The sequence below is a fragment of the Cydia strobilella genome, chromosome 5 (assembly GCF_947568885.1).
Source record: "Cydia strobilella chromosome 5, ilCydStro3.1, whole genome shotgun sequence".
Lineage (NCBI taxonomy): Eukaryota > Metazoa > Arthropoda > Insecta > Lepidoptera > Tortricidae > Cydia > Cydia strobilella.
The window spans coordinates 22,914,200-22,923,991 of NC_086045.1; the positions used below are offsets into that span (position 1 = coordinate 22,914,200).

The 9,792-nt window shown below is 42.0% G+C and overlaps 1 pseudogene; it reads left to right on the forward strand.

The window, feature by feature from the left end:
• The first annotated feature begins 6,923 nt into the window (after window positions 1-6,923).
• Window positions 6,924-9,792, forward strand: LOC134741819 (odorant receptor 2a-like; annotated as a pseudogene).

Sequence of the window (9,792 nt, forward strand, 5' to 3'; positions counted from 1 at the left end):
CGACCAACTTCACGCCAAGGTCGTGTTATCCATGATCCTGTCCAAGCTCCTGCTGGTCAGAATTTTGTTGTACTTCTGGTGAACTGTCGAAGTGCACCAGAATTCCGACCAGCATGAGCTTGATCCTCGGTCCGCCTTAACCGCAGCCGCGCACGGTTTGCCCATGGAGTTCAAGAGGATAGAGAAGGAATCCATCAAGACGGTCGGACCTGGAACGCTTTGACACGGTATTTCATATGTAGAAATTGTAGAAATATAAAAGTCCTATCTATCTTATGAAATGTAGATGTCTAGTAAGTTAAGTGATTAATTGTATCTAACATAGTTTTAAGATCCTGCATGTAGTTCCTGTATGGTCGACTAACCTGTAATGGATTTCTGTGGTCCGAAATAAATGATTTTTATTTTATTTTTTATTTTTTCTATGCTCCTGAAAGTTGAGGATATTGAAGCCTTACTTACGGTCACTGAAGTTTTGGTTGTAATCTATTACTTACATTTGGGCTGTACAGACGGAATCAAACAGTGAGTGGCCAAATATATCGCGACAACTCCTTATGCCCATGGTAACTAAAGTGTGCTGATGGAGTGTGTGTGGATGACAATTATTATTTGTAGCTGTCTACGGCAAAATTGTGAGTAATTGTTTGTCAATGATCTTATCTTTTGGAAATAGAAAAAAATAAGAATTTAATCCTGTGTATTTAGATACCAGATAATCCTTTCAGCCAATAAGTAGTTATGCTATTGTATAAGTTGCTGCGAATCGGCTTTTATAGTCTCCTTGTAAATGCCATGTAAATGTAAATCAATTATTTATTCTTATCATTCGTGTTACCTATTTTACAATTTATTAAATGTTGTTATAATTAAATCAACAAATAATTGTTTTAAACATTGACCTCGCATTGAGACATCACTTGGGTCTAATTTAAAATTCCCTAAAGTTGTAACAATCATAACTAATGCAAGAAATACAGCAACCTGTATCAATTTCCATATCCATTCATTTTAACCTGGATAGGTTAGTTAGGTTTGTTTCGTCCCTCAGAGCGAAAGGAGCGTCGACTGGTTACCAGCTTGTAACTACTTAAATACACGAAGGGCCTACACCTAACCTATCCAGATTAAAAATAACTAACTCAGGTTTGGTGCAATATAGGCACACGGTGTTTTGGTCTTCTGACACGTCTTGATGAGCAAATGGGAGAGCAGTACCTAAGATAGAGCTGATGATGAACCCTGGCTTTACTTAGTGGAACTCAGGTTCATTTATTGTTATCAGATATTTATTGATTCCCCATACAAATTTCCACCCACTTTTAACCCCCTGTACCTACTGCATGTTAAACGTGTGGTAGCTCTGGTCAGGTGCCTGCTTCATCTGGCAGCCCTCCAGGTGTTCCAGGTCTTCAAGAACTTAACCTGCCTACAGCATACTCTACCAACTTCAGATTAAAGGAGTTTTCCCCCTGATCCAATGCGTCCAGCAGCACTCCAGGTGTTCCAGGTTTTGAGCTGTCTCCGTCATACACTACCCACAACACGTTGAGCGAGTGTTACCCACCCTTTGCCCTTGACCCTTTGCACTCAGCAGCACTCCAGGTGTTCCAGATCTGGAGCTTTCCCCATCATACACTACCAGCGGCACGTTGAGCGAGTGTTACCCGTTACCCCTGACCCTTTGTACCCAGCAGCACTCCAGGTGTTCCAGGTCTGGAGTTTTCCCTATCATACACTACCAGCAGCACGTTGAGTGAGTGTTACCCCTGACTTATAATTAAACCTGACCTGAAACCTGAAACCTGACTTATTATTAATTAATGCTTCTGGGTGCAAACACCCAGAAGCATTTCAGGTGTTCCAGGTCTTGAGCTGTATCGATCGTACACTACACACTACCAGCGGCAGTTGAGCGAGTGTTACCCCTGACCCTTTGCACCCAGCAGCACTTCAGGTGTTCCAGGTCTTGAGTTTTCCCCATCATACTCTACCAGCGGCACGTTGAGCGAGTGTCACCCCTGACCCTTTGCACCCAGAAGCACTCCAGGTGTTCCAGGTCTTGAGTTTTCCCCATCATACTTTACCAGCAGCACGTTGAGCGAGTGTTACCCCTGACCCTTTGCACCCAGAAGCACTCCAGGTTCTCCAGGTCTTGAGCAGTATTCATCGTACACTACCAACAACACGTTGAGCGATTGTTAGAAGAGTGGAGAAGAGAAGAGGATGACTGGAAATAAAAATTATTATACACCCTTCCCAACAATTAAGACTCTTTCTAAGAATCTCCATAATATCAAATTCCATCCAAATCGGTTTTATTGGATCCCATACAAATTTCCATTACCCCCCCGCCCCCTCCCGGTTCTGGGGTAAAACCTATCCTAATGTCCTTCCCCAGGACTCAAACTATGTCCATACCTCATTTCATCTTAATCGGTTCAGCGGTTATTGATTCCCCATACAAATTTCCACCCCGTTCAAGGGTGAGTTCTTGACTAAAAAGTATTCTATGTCCTTCCCCGGGACTCAAACTATCTGTATACCAAATTTCAACAAAAGGCTAGTTTCCCCTCTGGGTTGGAACGTTGGAAAGTCAGATGGCATGCAGTCGCTTTCGTAAAAACTAGTGCCTACGCTAATTCTCGGTATTAGTTGCCAAGCGGACCCCAGCAGACTTCCATTAGCCGTGGCAAAAAGGCTGGGATAACGCGAGTAAGACATAAGATATTACCTTAGTGCAAATCATTATCATCATGCTATATAATTTGTATGTATTATATGAATACAGAGGTAAATTGTTAAGAGTAATAAACGATTATATCAAATTTACCGAAAGTTTTATTTTAACCTAACTAAAGTTATAAGGTGACGCATAATGTTGCGAAAGTATCAATACTGTTTAGGCGGTCGCGTTATTTCAAGCAGCGGCCGGCGTTCGGTTACTGTGTAAAAGTCGTATCTTCGCGCGTTTTCAAATCGACTGCAATGAGTCCGCGGCCAAATTGCAAGTCATTGACATTTTCTTCAACGCCGCGACATACTCAGCTATGCTCTCACCACTTGCCGACTTGCCTGACGTCATTGTCGGAATTTGAACCTTTTTCTACTAATACACTCGGTTTAGGTTGCAAGTGCGATTTCATAATGGCCTTCAACTGACCAAAAGTCTTTGTTACCGGGCGCGCCGGCGTACACAAATTAACCATAAGTTCATACGCGTCACTGCCTATCACCGTAATTAAAGTAGCCACTTTAACCGTGTCACTCACTGTATTAGCTATAAAATATTGTTCCAAACGCTCTACGTATAAGTCCCAACAATACCTATATTTGTTCATATCGAAAGGGGCTATTTTTCCGACCGCGGCTCATGGGAAGACCTAGCAACAAACCGCGCTGAGTGGAGGAACAGCCTGTTAAGAGGTCGCGAAACCCACGATAGGTCCTGGTTAAAAGACTTGGCCCGAAAACGCGCAATAAGACACATGCGCGATGAGGGTCGCCTCGCTGCCTGAATGTACTTTTGCTTGTTATAGATGTGGACGATTGTGCCGTTCAAGGATCGGGTTATTTAGCCACGAGCGACGCTGTCGCTAGATAACACAACTCATGGATGCTGCTTAAATCATCTGTAAAGATGGACAAGGCCTAATGATGATGATGATCTTTCCGACTGCCATTATTACTGTTTTTTTTTACCGCAATTAGCTCATGCATGAATTTATTTTTATTTTTGGATTCATAATTTATATCGCTGGAACACCGGAAATAATAAAAATACTTTTGTAAACCTTAACATTATTTTATTAAAAAATATTTAAAATGTTGAAGATTTTTGAGCGGTTGAAACGCTCATAACTTTTGGCGCGAATTCGACAGAGCGTGATGACGTCACACGTTGGGCGGCCCAATTGACGTTTGCTACTAATGACACTAATCTGTCGAACGCGTGACGTCACGTGGCGTTTCGAGCGATTCGCTCACTAGCTTTTCGCGGGCAAATTTTTGTACTTTTTATTTATAATTTTAAGTAATTAAATGGTAATTTAAAAACGGAAATGCATTTGTAACATGATATAACGGTAACAAACATCCGAATAAAACATATTTCTTTCAAATATAAACTTCATGCATGAGGCTAATTAACTAAACCACATCACTACAATGTTCCACACGTAGATCACAGTCCCGTCGCCACTGTTAGATATGCCTTCAGAGCAGGATATATATAAGAGCTGATGAGACCAATAAAACACGTCCGTTCGGCATAGGATTTATTTCGAGAGAAAGTAATAAACCTACCCACATTCAGTCGGCGCCTAATAACTTAATCTACCCACATGTGTCAAAGTATTCGCGTCAAAAAATCAAATGGATTGATCGCGTCCGCTTCGCGCCGCTCCGCGCCGTTTCGCCATCGCGTCAAGATCGCTCACTCACCTAGGACACTTACATAGGTAAAAACGGTTTGTTTCTTCCGCGCCGCATCGCGCCGTGTGACGTTCGCGTGCAAATCGCGCCGCTTCGCCCCGCGTCGCGTTCGCAACGAGATCGCTCACGTAGGGTCGTAGGACACTTCTATGGGTATGAAATTCGCTTCGCGTTCGCGCGTCGATCGCCTACGTAAGACGCTACGAATAAAATACACTAGATATATATATAAAATATATTATAAGACATTCTTAATTTTGTACACAGATTTACTAAGTCTCACAGTAAGCTCAATAAGGCTTGTGTTGCGGGTGCGGGTACTCACTAGCTCAGCAGGGATATATAGCTGCCAGCGGAATGTTCATGGTCGCCTTCCACGCCCTTGGCTTTATTTATTTTATCATTAAAAAATACAGAACTTTTTTAAATCCCATAAAATATGTAAATGCTGCTTGCCTGCTGCGGGGCTTTCCGATGTTTGCACTACAATTAAGCACAATTTTCACTTCAACCCGTTTCTTAAATTAATTAATAATGTCATTAAATATTTTCAACGAGTTGACATCGATGTATCTACCGCGTAAGTTGAGAAATGTTTGTTTGTTACTTATTAGTAAGTATTAGATACACGCAATTATTGTATTACGGTATTTTTTATGAGCTACTATAAAAACCCGAAAAGTAAAGCACTCGACTTAAGTGTTAATTGTGACTTAAGTGTTAAATGTATTCTATGGGAAAAAGGTGACACATTTATACTAATAGATTCCACACCGGCGGCGCCGCATGCGCTGCTAGTATATCTTTATGTAGTGTAGTATAAAAGGCCTAGAAACTAACGTACAATTATTTTACGCCCTCGCTCTGCTTAAGGTATTGTAGAACCAGGATCGACCAATTGGACTTAAATTATATATTTAGAGGAAGAAAATAGAACGAGCAAACCTAATACAAATAATCTTCGACCGAATAAATCAGACTTCAAAAACAGTTAAAAATTCCATTAAAATAATAGTATAATACCCTAGTGCAACTTATATTATAAGCAGGGACCGGCCCGCTATCCCTTTTAGCATATAAGCGTGCTAATTTAAGTCGTCTACCTTGTTCATAAAGCACACATTACTTCGAATCCGAGCGATCGTCGGCGGCGACGGCGGCGTTCTTTGACTAGGCACGTATTTTCTTTCCTTTTCATACACTAACGTAGATATATACTAATCCTGTCTCTTTCACGCAAAGGGAAACCTTTATAAAAAGCGCTTAAAGATAAGGGTAACCCTTATTAAGAGCTGGCCTTATTTTTGGTTAGCTTTTGGTATGAATGGGCTTGCAGTTCAAAAGGGAAAGTCTTTCAATGTGTTAGCCGTGTTTAAGTGTCGCCCATTGAAAGGGTTTTATCGCGGAAAGGGTTGTCCGGTCCCTGCTTATAACAACAATCACATTAGCCCAAAGACAGCTGGGATACGTTGTTAGAACTGTTGAACATTTTGTAGTCTTCATAATCAGTTCGCTTCACCTCACGAGCTTTCATAAACATATTATATATAGGTATATAGTACACAGTATACAAAGTCGCTTCCTACTGTCCGTCTGTCCCTATGTATGCTTAGATCTTTAAAACTACGCAACGGAATTTGATGCGGTATTTTTTATTAGATAGAGATTCAGGAGAAAGGTTTAAGCATCGCACCCGTGCGAAGCCGGGACGTGTCGCTAGTTATATCAAACCATTATAACAAACAGAATGAATCGCCAAACATAAAATACTAGACGTTGTGAGAAGTTCCGACTTCTACCGACCATATTATTGCACTTTTAAATTGCAATCGTCAAGTACTTTACCTTTAACCTTTAATTTAAGCTTCCGTTCAGATTAAGACTGCAAAAGCGTTACTGCTGCAGTATGCTGCCGACTGCATTGCTGCCGCAAATGTCATAAAGTCTGGCGACAACATGGATTTTGACTAATGTCGCACCGCAATACTGCATGCAGGCAACGCTCGTGCAGTTAGAATCCGGTCGGTATATATCTTAACGGTTTCCTACTAATTAACTTTTCACATCACCTATTCGAAAAGGGGCTTTTTCTTCCCCGCTAGGAGGGATCAAAGTAGCACTTTTCTTCCCTGCTAAGGGGAATCAAAAGTAGCACTTTTCTGTTCTATGACATGATTTTTTTCTTTTTTGTATACAATATTTTTAAGGTTAAAATAATATTTTGGAACATAACAATTTCCTCATAGGTGATGTGAAAAACAGTATGTGTCACTTGGTAGCAAAATTATTTCCAACTTGGGCGTTAACACTTGAATCCCTCACTACGCTCAGGATTCTGTTTTAGAATCCCTCGCTACGCTTAGGATTCAATTATAGAATCCTTCGCTTCGTTCAGGATTCAATATACGCCCTCGCCGTAAATATGTCATTTTGCTCCCTTGTGACACAATCTACTATTTCAGTTACCTACCTGTGGTCTGTATTTAAACATGGAACGGTGGCGTACGTAAGTTGTGTGCTTTCGTTTTAAATACTTCAATAGCGATTTAAGACTTAAAGGGGCCCACTGACTATCAGTCCGCCGGACGATATCGGCCTGTCAGTTGTTAGGAACTGTCAAATTTTTGTTCTAACTGACAGGCCTATATCGTCCGGCGGACTGATAGTCAGTGGGCTCCTCTAATAAGTAGATACTCTAAATGTGTCTAATTATGGCAATAGGGAAAATTTTCGTGGAAACTTTCTTATGACGAAAAACTTCATACCAAATATTTTAATGATTTATACTGTTTCATCATTTATTGGTAAGTAAGTACTGTGTTAATTGTCTGTTGTAGGTATAGTTTAGAGTACTCTGACTTGCCGACGATGGTAGCTAATGTCGCCGATCTGCTGAAGCACATGGGGTTGAACATCGACGGTAAAGTACGTGGTAAGTATATAATACCTACCTATACTTAACTACCTACTAGATGCAAACTACAACCCTCGGTCTGGGAGCGGAAGGCAGCGCAGTGGCCCGAGTGGCGGCGCCTCATTCACGATCGAGTCACTGATTTCGAGACTGAACGCCGCAGTAAGCTCGACAGGAAACGAGATGAGCTTAAGGCTCGGCCGCCAACCTCGATTTGCTACAACTATGTAGGTGCGCTGACGTGCCCAAAATCTGCTCGAGTATTTAGCAAGAAGATAGGGTACGTGAGCCACCTAAGGGCGAACCAGAGAGCGGATCAGCTACACGCTAATAAAGCGAATTAAAAATTGCCTACTCCAGAGCACACAGTCGCTGTGGCCGAAATCGGTCAAGAGAGCATCAGTAGTTCGTCCAGAACTGTTAACAAGCGATTAGCCAAAATCGTGCAATGAAAAGCTAATATTTGGACCACAAAATTATACATAAGTATATATATATATATATATAGTTAGGAATATATTCGATAGTTATGTGTTTGTCTTCTAGCAAAGAGATATAACTAAAGTATTACAATATTCCCTAATTGTAATACTGTGATATAACTCCGTAATAGATGGATAGTTGGATACAGTATAAGGAAAAAACGTCCCTCGAAAATCACGAAAATTTTATTCTCGATCACATGGCGCCACTACCTTTGGCCTACTCTCGTATAGAGGGCGTTGACGGCTTCGTTTGTTATTTAACAATTTTAACGCATATTAGTGAAAGGACATGGGTCAAAATCATATAAAAATAATTAATGCGAATAAAAAAATCATTTGCCCATAGGTATTTTAATACATTTTATCGTATTTATATAAATCTTCATTTTTAGTTTTAAAGTGTGTTGATAGATGGCTGTGACTGTGGTTACGAAGTTTACTATGACAGTACCGTACCGCTCTATCCTATTATATCCTCTTGTCATCTAGTGATCCCCATATTATCGGTGATATGGACGGTGATAAGCGCGCTGCTGTACCTGTACGTGTACACGTTCTCGATCCTGTGGCACGTGTGCTGGCGCGGCACCGGCGACACCGTCGCGGACGCCGTGCTGCTGTCGCTGGCCTGCGCCAGCATGACTGGCCTTCTGAAGCTCTTTTTCCTGCACTTCACCAGGTATCGTCAGCTGGACGACTAAAATCTGATGGTTCATTTTCATTTCATTTATTGATTGTAAAGTCATGTACATACATTTTATAATTAGGGGGGGAGGGAAAGGAAGGGAAGGGAAGAGAAGAGTATGACTTCGGGAATAACACTATGAGGTCCCTATAAGCGGCTTTAGCTCGGGCTTAGCTTTGCAATTACTTTCCACGTCACGTTTCACGTCAACTACTGCGGCTGTGTCCTTGATACAGCCTATTCCCATGTTTTTTTGTTTATTTTGTTCTAGAAAACGCTAACAGAATACAATAATAAGCTATTTAACGTTCGACGAGCGCCTTTGTGGCGAGAGCAGGATGTACCGGCGGCTGGTGAAGAATCTGCGCGTGATCAAAAAGCGAGGCTCGACAATATGGATTGCGCTCGTTGTCAACGGCATTTTCTACTGTTCTATGCCGCTTTTGCTGCCAGGGAGACATTTGATGGAGGATATGCATGTGATCTACGGTCAGTACCGAAACCGAAAGAGATTGGATATCGATCCAAGGTGATTTTTAGCTCATTCATATTAATTACTACCTAAATTTTTTCCGTTCAGGCCTGGAACCCATGTTCGAAACTCCAAACTACGAGATAGCTCACATCCTATCTTGGATCACTGTTATGCTGGTCGTGTACTGCTCCGGGGGCATCGACGTGCTCCTGATCACCCTCTCGGGCTACGTGGAGGCGCAGATGATCACCCTCAGCGACGAGATGCTCGATCTCTGGCCGGACGCGCAAGCGCTGACCTTCGAGGACGGTCAGGATGAACACAAACTAAGGGACCTGTACATTCAACAGCAACTGGAGTATATCGTCCAAGCACACGTCGCCAACTTAGCTCTCCTGCGGCTGACTGAAGGCATTTTCATCAACGCCATCGCCGTAGAATTTTGTTTACTAGGCGTGGCCATGATCGCAGAGTTGCTCGGTGGAATAGAGAACACGTATATTCAAATACCTTTCGCTTTCAGTCAGGTATCGATGGACTGTTTCATTGGACAGCGCCTCTTGGAAGCGAGTGAAAGGTTTAGTGAGGCGGTGTACGATTGTAAGTGGGAAAATTTTAATGCATCCAATATGAAAACGGTGCTGATGATTTTGAAAAATTCTCGGACGATGGTAATTTCGGCGGGGGGTGTCGCGGAGCTGCGGTACACCAGCTTGATGGCCATCATCAAGTCCATATACTCGGCCTACATGGCTCTGCAGTCTACGGTTGACTAAACATTATAACTTTTTAAATTAAT